General features: G+C 40.2%; 1 pseudogene across 7 annotated transcripts in view; it reads left to right on the top strand.

Annotated features, from left to right (window-relative positions):
* Positions 1-13,171, top strand: part of LOC102914429 (nonsense-mediated mRNA decay factor SMG5 pseudogene) — a 124,781-nt pseudogene extending 111,610 nt beyond the window's left edge. For all 7 annotated transcript variants that reach the window (XR_013046340.1, XR_013046339.1, XR_013046335.1 and 4 more), the window contains one exon: positions 9,696-13,171. The product of XR_013046340.1 is annotated as a nonsense-mediated mRNA decay factor SMG5 pseudogene, transcript variant X6 (transcript). The remainder of the gene's footprint in view (positions 1-9,695) is intronic.
* The last annotated feature ends 736 nt before the right edge of the window (positions 13,172-13,907 follow it).

Here is a 13,907-nt window from a genome sequence, read left to right as displayed (position 1 = left end):
GTAAAGGAGACTCAGACATAACCATTAGTGTGCGAGCTATGTGGTGCAGGAGCCAGATCTGCTTCACACCCACTCAGGCAAAGTGAGAAATTCTGGCAATTATTTGGTAATCTAGATGTGTGGAGCACCACAGTGTTTTTGTGTACCATATAGATGAGAAATCAATGGCCACATGATCCACAGTCTCCTCATTATACTGTTGTTTGCAGAACTTAGCAGAAAAAACAGTATTTGTAAATATTTTTTCAGCTTTCTTAAAACTGAGAAATTAGATTAAAGCTGATGAGCTTTCTACCTTCTCTGGACATGATGAAGTATAATTTTCCTAAATTAAATGAGAAACCCTCGTGTGTTTAGAAAACTTTCTTTCATTGCTGTGAGTTAGTATTTTAGTTATGGTTTCTTTACTTTCCTAACATAGGGGCTTATTTAGGAAAATTCTTCAAGACAGCTTAAAACTGTTTTCCTTCCTCATAGTTTGATAATTTCTCTTTAGACAAATTGTGAGTGTGTGTTGCGGGGAGGAAGGTAAAGAGATGGAGGAAGGAGGGGGAGATTAATCTCTTGTAGGTTGTAGGTCTGTCTTCTCTAGATATTTATATGGTAGGTATTCTCTCCCTTCCTTCAGTCAGCTTAGAATGAAGAAAAACCATAGGAGCCCTTATTTCCCTGCCCAGTAAAGGATGTGCTGCTCTGGACATTTGCCAGGGTCTGGCGCTGCTGGTTCAATTTCTGGCCTCTTTGTTGCTTCTCTGCAAAATTGTTTTCTCTTATTCTGTCCACATCTCTCTCTACTTTCAGCTTTTCCCATTTTAGACACAAAGACCTTCCCTGTGCTGCCCTGGCTCTATCCTTCTGTGTGGATAGTATAATGCATGTGTTCAATCAACTAAGTGTACTTGACATCCAAGGCTATTTAGTACTCAGTTAAAATGCTGTCTAGTTAGCTACTTTTTGTAACCTGGGGGATTGGATGTAGGGCCTTGCACATAATAGGTGAGAACTGAGCTGTGTACCCAATGCCCTTTGTTACTTGTTATTCTTCAGGACTCTGCTAAGCTAGCCAGGATGGCCAGGGCTGCTTGATAACCATATACAGCATGCTCCAGGGAAGCTGGAATCACAGGTGTGCATCCTCAGACCAGCCCACATAGCTTTAGATTTAGAACATACATTTAATTATGAGTTTTTTCTATGCCAGTCATTCAAAAGTAATATTTTTAAATTACATAAATAAAGGAGTTTCAGTAGAATGTCTGTTAAAGAAAGCGTTATATTTTTTTGGGGGGGGGCTATTAAGTATCTTTAAATGACTATGTTATAAATTAGATTTAGAATATATAGTCATATTATTTTATATTCTACTGTTTTTTTCAAGTAATCCTTATCTCTCTAAGTCTATATAATTATACTTTTCTAAACCTGATTTCCTTCATATATGCATGCACATGAGTAATTCATTGATCTTAGATTGTTGAGGTTAATTTGTTTTTTATTTCATTAATTTTTTTCATTTATTTTAATACAGACCATAGTTTCTCCTACCTCCTCTCTTCCTGTCCCCCCACCCCCTGCAACATCTACCCGCTCCCTGATCTCTAATAGGCTTGAACAAAGCATGGCACATCAAGTTAAGAAAGGACTAAGCTCCTCCCCCTGTATAAAAGCTGGGAAGGGTAATCCAGCATGGGGAACAGGTTCCCAAAAGCTAGGGACATGTCCTGATCTCACTGTTAGGAGCCTTAAAAACATCTCAAGGTACACAACTGTCACACATGTGCAGAAGGCCTAGGTCAGTCCCATGCAGTCTCATGAACTGTTGGTCCAGAGTCCATGAGCTCCCATGTGCTCAGGTCAGCTGTCTCTGTGGGTTCCCCCATCATGACCTTGATTCTCCTGGCTTGTACAATCCTACTTCCCTTTCTTCAGGAGGACTCCCAGAGCTCAGCCCAGTGCCTGGTTGAGGATCTCTGTATCTGCTTCCATCACTTACTGGATAAAGGCTCTCTGATTATAGTAGATGGTCAGTTCAGGCACCCACTCCACTATTGCTAGGAGTCTTAACTGGGGTCATCCTTGAGGTTCCTGGGAGTTTTCCTGGTGCCAGGTTTCTTTCTAAACCCAAAATGCTCCTCCCATCAAAACATTCCCTGCTCCATTGTTCCCCCAACCCACTCCCTGCACCTAGCCTGCCCAACCCACATCCCATCCTCCCCACCAACCACCAGGTTAACTATTTCCCCTTCCCAGGGAAATTCATGCATCTCTCTTAGGGATCTGTTTGTTTTCTAGCCTCTCTTGGGTTGTGGATTGTAGGTTGGTTATCATGAACTTTACCCTAATATCCACTTATGAGTGAGTACATACTATGTTTGTTTTTCTGGGTGGGGGTTACCTCACTCAGGATGATTTTTTTCTAGTTCCATCCATTTGCCTGAAAATTTCATAATATTATTATTTTTTTTACAACTGAGTAATAGTCTATTGTGTAAATTTTCCTTAACCATTCTTCAGTTGAGGGGCATCTAGGTTGTTTCCAGGTTCTGTCTATCTATCTATCTATCTATCTATCTATCTATCTATCTATCTATCTATCTATCTATCTATCCATCTCAGAGTTGTTTTGATTTGCATTTCCCTGATAACTAAGGAGGTTGAACAATTCTTTAGGTGTATTTCAGCCATTTGAGATTTTTCTGTTAAGAATTCTCAGTTTAGATCTGTAACTCATTTTTAAAATTGAATTATTTGGTATTTTGAGGTCTAGCTTTTTGAATTCATTATATATTTTGGAGATCAGCCCTCTGTCAGATGTGGGGTTGATGAAGATCTTTCCCCATTCTATAGGCTGCTGTTTTGTCTTATTGACAATGTCCTTTGCCTTACATAAGCTTTTCAGTTTCAGAAGGTCTCATTTATTAATTGTTAATCTCAGTGTCTGTACTACTGGTGTTATACTTAGAAAGTGGTCACCTCTGCCAGTATGTTCAAAGCTACTTCCCACTTTCTCTTCAATGTAACTTGTTTTATGTTGAGGTCTTAGATCCACTTGGATTTGAGTTTTGTGCAGGGCAATTGATATGAATCTATTTGCATTCTTTTACATGCAGCTGATAGACAACAATGACATCCAGTTATGCCAGCACCATTTGTTGAAGATCCTTTCTTTTTTCTATTATATAGATTTGGCTTCTTTGTAAAAAATCAGATGTTCAAAGGTTTGTGGATTTATGTCAGAGTTTTTGATTCAGTTCCATTTATCTACCAGTTTGTTTTTAATGCCAATATCAAGCTGTTTTTATTACTATAGCTGTATAGCAGAGCTTGAAGACAGGGATGGTGATACCTCTAGAAGTTCCTTTATTGTATAGGATTGTTTTAGCTATCCTGGGTTTTTTATTTTTCTATATGAAGTTGAGTATTATTCTTTTGAGGTCTGTGAAGAATTGTGTTGGAATTTTGATGGGGATTGCAATGTGTAAATTGCTTTTGGTAAGATTGCCATTTTTACCATGTTAATCCTACCTATCCATGAACAAGGGAGATTTTTCCATTTTCTAATTTCTTCTTCAGTTACTTTCTTTAATGACTTAAAGTTCTTGTCATACAGGTCTTTCATTTGTTTGGTTAGAGTTATCCCAAGATATTTTATGTTATTTGAGCCTATTGTAAAAGATGTTGTTTCTCTGATCTTTTCCTCAGTGTGTTTACCATTTATATATAGAGGGCTACTTTATTTTATTTTTTTGAGTTAATCTTGTATCCTGCCACATTACTGAAGGTGTGCAGGTATTTTTCAGCTGTAGGAGTTCCCTGCTAGAATTTTTGGGGTCACTTATGTATACTATCACATCGTCAGCAAATAGCCAAAGTTTGACGTCTTCCTTTCCAATTTGTATCCCCTTGATCTACTTTTGATATCTTATTGCTCTGGCTAGAACTTTGAGTACTATATTGAGTAGATATGGAGTGAGTGGATAGCTTTTTCTTGCTCCTGATTTTAGTGCAATTGCTTTGAGTTTCTTTCCATTTAATTTGATGTTAGCAATTGGCTTGCTGCATATTGCTTTTATTATGTTTAGATATGTCCTTTGTATCCCTGATCTCTCTAAGACCTTTATCATAAAGGGGTGTTGGATTTTGTCAAAGGCTTTTTCAGCATCTAATGAGATGATCATGTGGTTTTTTTTTCCAGTTTGTTTATATGGTGTATTCCATTGACAGATTTTCATATGTTGAACCATCCCTGCATCTCTGGGTTGAAGACTGCTTGATCATGATGGATGCTTTTTTTCATGTGTTCTTGAATTCAGTTTGCAAGTATTTTATTGAGTATTTCTGCATCAACGTTCATAAGAGAGATTGATCTGTAATTCTTTGATGCATCTTTGTGTGGTTTGTGTATCAGGGTAACCGTACCCTCATAAAAAAAATTGGTGATGTCCTTTCTGTTTCTATTGTGTGGAACAATTTGAGGAGTATGGAGTATTGGTATTAGATTTTCTTTGAAATTCTAGTAGAATTCTTCACTGAACCAATCTGGCCCTGGGCTTTTTTCTTTTTCTTGTTTTTTTTTGGGGGGGGGATTTTAATGACTGCTTCTATTTACCTAGGGATTATGGATCTATATAGATTTTTTTTAATCTGATTTAATTTTGGTATGTGGTGCTTATCAAGAAATTTGTCCACTTCTTTTAGACTTCCAATTTTGTGGAGTACAAGTCACTAAAGTATGATCTAATGATTCTCTGGATTTCCTCGGCATCTGTTGTTATGTCCCCCTTTCATCTTATTTTGTTAATTTGGGTAGTCTGTCTCTGCTTTTAGGTTAGTTTGGATAGGGCTTTGTCTATCTTGTTGATTTTCTCAAAGAACCAATTATTTGTTCCATTGATCCTTTGTATTGTTCTCTTTGTTTCTATTTTATTGATTTCAGCCTGAGTTTGATTATGTTCTGACTTCTACCCCTCCTGAGTGAGTTTGCTTCTTTTTGTTCTGGAACTTTCAGGTGTGCTGTTAAGTTCCTAGTGTGAGATTTCTCCTTCTTTATAAGTTGCTATGTGCTATGAAACTTTCCTCTTAGTACTGCTTTCATAGTGTCCCATAAGTTTGGTTATGGTGTGCTTTCATTTTCATTGAAATCTAGGAAGAATCTAAGAATCTAATTTCTTTCTCTATTTCTTCCTTGACCCAGTGGTAATTCAGTTGAGAGTTGTTCGGCTTCCCTGCGTTTGTCGGTTTGTAGGCTTTATGAAGTTTGTGTTGTTGTTGAATTCTAACCTTAAACCATGGTGATCTGACAACATACAGGGGGCTATTCCAATTTTTTTTTTTTTGTATCTGTTGAGATTTGGTTGTGACCACTTATGTGGTCATTTGTAGAGAAAGTTCATTAGGTGCTTTTATGTTTGGGTGACATTTTCTGTAGCTGTTTATTAAGTCCATTTGAGTCATAAGATCTGTTAGTTTCCTTATTTCTCTGTTAAGTTTTTGTCTGGCAAACCTACCCACTGATGAGAGTGGGGTGTTCAAGTCTCTCACTATTAGTATGTGTGATCTGATGTGTGATTTAAGCTTTAGTAGTGTTTCTTTTACAAATGTGGGTGCCCTTGTATTTGGGGCATAAATGTTCAGAATTGAGACTTCATCTTGATGGATTTTTTCTGTGATAAATATGAAATATTCTTCTTGATCTCTTTTGATTAATTTTAATTTGAAGTCTATTTTGTTAGATATCAGGAGAGCAACACCAGCTTGCTTCTTAGGTCTATTTGATTGGAAAATCTTTTCCCAACCCTTTACTCTGAGGTAATGCCTGTCTGTGAATTTGAGGTTTGTTTCTTGTATGCAGCAGCAGCAGGATGGCTCCTGTGTTTATATGTTTTGTTAGTCTATGTCTTTTTATTGGAAAATTGAGCCTATTGATTATAAAAGGATGTTAATGACAACAAATTAATAACAATTAGTGATTGTTAATTCCTGTTATTTTTTTGGTTTAGTTGTTGTTGTTGGTAGTATGTGTGTGTTTCCCTTCTTTGGGACCTGTTGGTGTGAGATTTTCTATTGCTTGTGTTTTCATAGGTCCACCTAACTTCCTTGGGTTAGAATTTTCCTTATAGTATTTATGTAGGGCTAGAATTGTGGATAGGTATTGTTTAAAGTCTGGCTTTGTCATGGGATATCTTGTTTTCTCCATCTATGGTGATTGGAAGTTTTGCTGAGTATATGTAGTCTGGGCTGGCATTCATAATCTCTTAGTGTCTGCAAAACATCTTTCCAGGACATTCTGGCTTTCAGAGTCTTCACTGAAAAATCAGGTATAATTCTCATAGGTCTGCCTTTGTATATTACTTGGCCTTTTTCCTTTGAAGCTCTTAATATTCTTTGTTTATTCTATATGTTTAGTGTTTTGATTATTATATTGTGAGGAGATCTTTTTCTTCTGGTCCAGTCTATTTGGTGTTCTGTAAGCTTCTTGTACCTTCACAGGCATGTCCTTTTTTAGGTAGGAAGTAGATGTAACCAACCGTCTTATTAAATAAGAAACACAGAACCAATGTAAAGAAGAAAGCCAAGAGGTCAGAGTTCAGAGCTAAAACCTTACTCTTCCTCCTGCAGTGGTCCTACCTCTCTGAAAGAGACCTACTTCCTGTGTGTTTGTCTTTATATAGTCTCTCTGTTTTGCCTTCTCATTGGTTGTAAACCCAAACACATGAATGCCTCATCACTGCCTGTATGTACAGCCCTCCAGGTCTTCTATGGTGTTGAGATTAAAGGTGTGTGTCTCCAATGCTGGCTGTATCCTTGACCACACAGAGATCTACCTAACTCTTCTACCAAGTGCTGGGATTAAAGGCATGAGCCACGAACGCCCAGCTCTGCTATGGCTTGCTATTAGCTCTGACATCCAAGCAACTTTATTTATTAACATACAATTAAAATCACATTTCAGTACAAATAAAATACCACCATATTTCCCCTTTTCTATTTTAATAAAAAGAAAAAAAGCAAAAGGTTATAACTAACAAAGGAAAAACTATATACAAAAGTACAATAACTATATACAATATATATGAGTAATAAATGCCTAAACAATGTCCATTTGTATTTGCCAAATTCAGAGAAAATAATTTCATTATCTATCCTATTTTGGTAAGTCCAAAATGTATCTAATTCACTTTCTATCCTAATTAATCTTCAACTTAACTAACTAATCTTCAACTATAACTAACTAATCTTCAACTATAACTAACTAATCTTCAACTATAACTAACTAATCTTCAACTATAACTAGCTAATTTTCAATTCCCTCAGAGACCCAAGAAGGAAATAATATTAGCTAACAAAAATAAAAACAGGAAGTATATGCAAGCAACTTCCAAAAAATTTTTGATTTGACAGAAACAGCCAGCTGCCTGGACAGTCACCTGAGGTTTCTCCGCAGTGTTGGGGCATCATCTTCAGCCTATAGGCTTAGCGTATCTGACAGACTCATTTGTGAAGTAGGATGTACACAAGGTCAACAGTTCAACCTCCACATTGGGTGAGAACAGTCCACGTACCAGAAACACCTGAATTCCACTAGTGTCATGTCATGATTCAGGATTTTAAATTCTGGAAATTGTTGATGGTTTTTGAATTCAGCTGTCCATTCTTCTTGGCTGTGTATATATGGCTTCATCTCAGCATCCTGTTCTTCTCTACATCCCTCTATTAAATGCCAGTCTACTATTGAGAGGCATGAGCTTAGTTACTCTTCAAGAATAACTGTTTCAGCTGCTGTTCCATTGCACATCAGAAGCCATCGGCCCACTACCTGTTCAGCTGCCTTTGAAGAAAAGGGCACTGTACCTTTTCTGGATTGCGAAGGCCACTTCAGGGATGGTGCCATATTGTCCTGGCCTCAGAAGATGCCTTTTGATAAAGCCATAGCCACACTTGTTTTGGCAACAATCAGTAGTCCTTTGTTTCATGTCCTGTCTGTCCATTTTGTCCTATTGATTCGAGGATACTTTGTTGTCCAGTGGTTAACTTTTGCCACAATGAAAGTTAACTCCATATGCAGTTTCTTCAATGCCCATGTTTTCTCTGAAGTAGATTGGTACTGCCAGGAGCCAACATGTCTCAAAAAAGAAAAATTTTCTAAGTTATTAAAGCATTTTAAATGCCATATTCTGTAGATCTCTGAAGGGTTTGAAGATGACCTGTCTAAAATATATCTGCTCAATTTTTAAAACATATCTAATATGACTACAAGTTCTATTGTAATGTCTAACTACTAACTTTCATTTCTTTATATCCTAATAGTTGGTAATAATAACATTCAAGGATCAGAAAATTGCATTACATTGTTAAATGAATGGTATAAATACAATTAGAAATATACATATAGCATTTTTTAACAATATCAATTTCAAATTTGTATACAATATAAAACAATCCAATCCAATGTAAAGTATTTAAAACTAGTAATTGTCTTTTTTTTCTTTCTTTCTTTTCTTTTTTTTTAAGCAGAAAGCCAAGAGGAGGGTAAGGTTTTTGCTCTGAGCTCAGACCTCTTGGCTTTTTTCTTTAGTAGGAAAAAATTTCTTCTATGATTTTGTTGAGTATATTTTCTGTGCTTTTGATCTGGAATTCGTCTCCTCCTTCTATCCCTATTATTTTTAGGTTTGGTCTTTCCGTGGTGTCTCAGATTTCCTGGATGTTTTGTGTTAAGAATTTATTAGATCTAACATTTTATTTGACTGATGAATCTATTTCCTCTGTAGTATCTTTAACAATTGAGATTCTCTTTTCCATCTCTTGTATTCTGCTATAGATGCTTGCATCTATATTTCCTATTTGCTTACCCAGATTTTCTGTTTCCAGAATTCCCTCAGTTTGTGTTTTCTTTAATCCCTCTCTTTCAATTTTCAAGTCTTGAACTGTTTCCTCTACCTGTTTGATTGTTTTTTCTTGGCTTTCTTGACTTTCTTTAAGGGACTTATTGATTTCTCCCATTTTTTGTTGGTCTTTTCCTCGATTTCTTTAAGGGAATTTTTCCTTTCCTCTTTCAGGGCCTCTATCATCTTCATGAAGTTATTCTTAAGGTCATTTTCTTTTGCTTCATCTGTGTTGGGATGTTCAGGTCTTGCTGTTGTAGAGTCACTAGGTTCTGGTGGTGCATTTTGCTCTTTATATTGTTGAATGTGTTCTTACATTGGTGTTTACCCATCTGTTCTTCCAACTGGTGTAGCTGGTACTTGTGCCTATAGGGTCTGGTGATGTTGCAGGAGAGGGCTGTGCACTGACTGGTAGGATGCTGTAGTCAGTGGGGTTGGGTGGTGGTGTGGGTCTTGTGGAGACAGAGTCTAGGGGGTGGCAGTGATGGTGGGGTAACCTGCCTGCAGGTCTCTCACCTGCTGCCTGGCTGCTGGGGCCTGCCTGTTTAGGTTAATTTCAATGTATGTACTCCTGACTTTCCTTTATTAGAGATATATTTGGAAGGAACCCCTTATTCACATAGGTTTGACTGTTGACAGGAATGAATTCCGAAGAAATAAGCTTATGAACAGGGTTGCTATGTAAAGAACACGAAACTAAATATTTTTATTAGTGAGAGAAGAAAAGTATCCCCTCCAACTTCATTGTTCTCATTGGCATTATTTTCAGTCTTTTTGGGTGACCACTAATAGATTGCTTTAATCTTTTCTCAGGAAACACAGTAAGCACCACTCAAAAGCAACCCAGCCTCATGGAGAGAAACCAGGAAGAAACCCCGAAGGCCAGACTCCTCTACCAGGAAGTCTGCTTGGCAGCTCAGCGACTCGATTTCTTCCTTCAAAAAGGAAATGCCCATAAAGAAGTGTTCAAGCCACACATCCTGGCTCTCAGAGAGATGGTTCAGCAAGCCTGCATCAGACTCATGTTCCTCCATCCGGTGGTTTATGGTAGGAAGGCTGAAGAGCTCTTATGGAGGAAAATATACTCTGATGTTGTCATGCTGCTCATGAAGACCAATAAGAAACAAATGGACACTTTCCAGCACTGGGGAGGGCCCCTACAGGCTCACCTGAAGGCTGGCCTCAGGTTCTATGAGCATCTCTTCCTGTTCCTTCAGGGTCACTATGAGCTGAGGTTGCAGAGTTACATAGACTGGCCTCACAGCGCTATCCACTTGATTGGCTGTAAGAAAGTGGGACCCACATCAGCAGAAGAGGCTTCCTGGGCCCGCATGGCCTGTCATCGCTGCCTGCTCTACCTGGGGGACTTGTTTCGCTATCAGCACGAATTCTTAGACCTGGCCACCAAGAACTTGGCAGAGAGATGCTATTACAGAGCCTTGTCAGTGGCCCCGCATATGGGAATGCCCTTCAACCAACTGGGCGCTCTCGTGGGGAGTAAGTATTATGACCTCGAAGCCACCTACTTCTATCAACGCTGTCTCCACTCTGAAGTGCCTTTTAAGGGAGCAGCTTGGAACCTCAAACGGCTCTATGATCACGCCGGAAAGAGGTACAGTTGTCTGAAGAGGTACCAGGGAAGGAAACTGACTCATAGCCAGAGGCAGTGTTGGGACAACAGAAGGCTGCTGGTTAGCTTCCTCTACCTGCAGAGTCTCTTGCAGCCTAAGAGGAAATTCAAAGCCGCAAGGCTGATAGCCCTGTGCCAACTGGTTCTCGAAGACTTTCGTCTCTGTCTTTCCTATCGGCCCTGTCAATCAGGCCTATGCCAGGCTTCCCCAGAAGAGAAACCTCCTAAAGGGTATCTGTTTCTCCCGGACTTCCTCATCTTCCACATGGTGGCTCTTTGCCTCATGAATGTGCACAGCCTGAGGAAATCAGGCTCAAAACAGCAAAAACCAGCTGTCATCTTCACCTTGACTCTTTTCTCTCACCTAGTACAACATGTGAACACACGGATCCAGGCTGAGCTGCAGAGGAGGAAGCTGAATCCAGAAGAGGCTTCTTCTGGCGATGGATGCTGGGAGAAAGAGTCTGGGAAGCAACATCAAGATTTTCTGTCTCCTGGGCTCCAGAACAGCAACTCTCAGAAAGGCCACGGGTGGTCTGGTATTTCTAGGGAGAGTGAGGCTGGTTTTCATTCTGATTACGACTCAGATGAGACAGAGGAAGAGGAAAACTCATCCTTAAGTTCCCGGGTCCAATCAGACACAAGCAGTGAAGCATCCCACTCAGACACAGCGGACGAAGAAGGAAGTGGCTCCTTGAGTTCAGATGCAATTCAGAAAAGCGGAGGTACATCCAAACCTAAAGCTGCTCATTCCAGAAACAAACTGAAGTCGTACATACCTCCCGACAGTCTCCTTGATCTCTTGAAAACAACTCTATCCTCTAGCCTGCCAGCGCCTTTGAGCCAAAATCTCCAAGGAAAACATGGCTTGCCCTTGGCTTCCGTCTTTAGTCATAACGTTCTGACACCCCAGTCTGAGCCAAGCCCTGCTGTCAGCCGTTCTTTGTGCACGGAGGGTGAGATGAGCAGCTTTCCTGATGCGGAGTTCTACATGGATTCCTCCTGGGAGCAGAAGCCCTCCACTTCCCAGAACAACAATCTCCAGACCACTCAATGGAAACTGGACATTCTTTCTGCAGAGGGACTGTTGCCTACCATCAAGGTGATCCTGAGCTGGCTCCGCAGCAATCACAGCATCCTCTTGTCACATTGGAGGAGTGTGTTTAGCTTGTGGGACCACCTCTGTGTGTTGCTGAACCTGTTGCCCTCGGTGGGAGACCTTCAGCATCCAGGCCTTGGCCTGTCTCACCATCTCCAGGAGTTGCTACAGAGCTGTCGACGGCCACACACTCCCAAGTACCTTCAGCTCCCCGAGGACACTGCCATGTTCCAGCAGCCTCCTTCTCAAGTGTCTCAGGATAGGGTAGGCTTCGGGCAGGATCCACCTCCACTCACCAACCAGGAGGAAGTTATCGTCCGTATCTGTTTCTTCAGAAATTTTGGTCACTTTGCAACTAGACTCCCCGGACAGTTCTTGAGCTTTGATTCCAAGCTGGGTGTCTTTGTGAGCAGTACCCTTGGAAGGTCAGAAGATCCACCTCAGCAGCTTCCAAGAACAGCTGCACGAATCAGGTTTTCCAAAGACATAGTCCAGCTTTGGCTTCAGAGGGAAGTGGCACTGCTAGAGAAGACCCTCCGAGGTCCCCAGACTCGGTCAGTGTTGACCCCTTACCTCTTCCCTGACCCCAGGGCCCTCTGTGAGCATCTTTCAGTGATACAGAAACTAGCCACTAGTGCTAAGTTTTTTCTTATCATACCCAAGGTTGTGGTTGACACATTGTACATCCTAAAATGGGAGGATCGCAGAGCCTTGGCTGCCATCACTTTCCTAGAAGATGAGTTAAAGAGAAGGAACCAGTACATTCTCTGCCAGTCCTTTGTGTCCAAGAGGTTGGTGAGGCCCAGGATGACTAGACAAGACTCTGATGCCTGGGACCTCTACAATATTCTTGAGTTCTGCAAAAGCCTGCTGGACTCTTCCAGGCCAGGGATATTGGATCCCAGCAGCATGGTGACTATCATTACTGGTGTCTGTTTGGATCATCCTAGGAATTTCTCATACCCACTGCAGTTGGTACTGGGGATGGCAACGGAAGCTGGTGTGGAAATCAAGAACATCCTGAAATTCCACAGAGAATGGAAAGTGATCAGTTGACATGTTCACATCTTCCTGCCCCTTGTCCTTCAGTGCTTATCGCTCAAATTAAGTGTGTTTCTTTGTCATAAGCACCTAATGCTGAGGTAGGCAGTGTGTTCTTGGAGTATATGTGTCTACCTGTAGGTAGAATGTAGTGTGTCAGCTTTCAGAGGCCTTCCTGTGTCCTTCGTGGCCATCTTAGCTCTGTATTATGCTTCCTCTGATATAAAGCTCAAGATTAACTCATTGTTAAGTGATCTTATGGCAAAGCAGCAAATTTAGACATCACTTCAGTGTCCAAATACAGCTTTGTGGATGGTCTGTGATTTACTTAGCTCTGTTTTGTGACACACAACTTTTATGTATATTGTTTTGTTATGGTGGGCTCAGGTCTGCTATTGAAGGCATGTCTCTGCCATCTATGAAACTCAATAAATATAAAGTTAAAAATTTCATGATGCTGGTAATGAACTTTATTGATATTCCTGGTCATGTCTAAGTAAGCATGACTGAAATAGCCCCCCAGGATTGGCAGATTCCATTCTTCTTTAGGTAAGTTGAGAATGCCTATCACAATACTAGCCTTTTGACCTACACCTGCTGAAAGATTTTCAACTTCTCTTTTTGTGGAATTATTCCTTGCTTTTTCATGGCTCCAAGATATCTTTTGGGAGCTGTTCTCAATCTTCTGCTTCACATGGAATCAACTAGAGTATGTACATGAATTTCTAAACAGTCTTATTAAATAAGAAACACAGAGTCAAATATAGGAGTAAAAGCATTAGAGATCAGGGAAATAGTGATAGCCACCAACCTTACCTCTCTAGCTCTGCATCTACCAAAAGGGGCTAATTCCTGTCTTACCCACACCTTTATTGCCTTGCTGCTCTGCCCTCTCACTGGCTCTTAGCCCAGCTACCTCACTTCCTTGTCACTGCCTGTCTGTACAGACCTCTAGGTTTCTATGGTTGGTACTGAGGAGACACGCTTGGCTGTTCCCTAATGTGTCCTTGAACACACAGCGACCCTGCCTGCCACGTGATCAGATTAAGGGCATGTGCTACCATTGCCTGACTTCTATGTTTACTAAAATGACTTGCTATTTTCTCTGATCTCCAGGCATGCTTTGTTTATTGACATACAAATAAAGTATCACCACAAGAGTATTCTTTCAGGATTCCACATTATGGAGGTATTCCTTCCCTCTGTCCTATGACCTCCTTATAAATGCAGCTTCCATCCAGTTGGCCCCCACACA

This window comes from Peromyscus maniculatus, chromosome 20, assembly GCF_049852395.1.
Source record: "Peromyscus maniculatus bairdii isolate BWxNUB_F1_BW_parent chromosome 20, HU_Pman_BW_mat_3.1, whole genome shotgun sequence".
Taxonomy (NCBI): Eukaryota; Metazoa; Chordata; class Mammalia; order Rodentia; family Cricetidae; genus Peromyscus; species Peromyscus maniculatus.
This window is presented reverse-complemented; position numbering and strand designations above follow the sequence as displayed.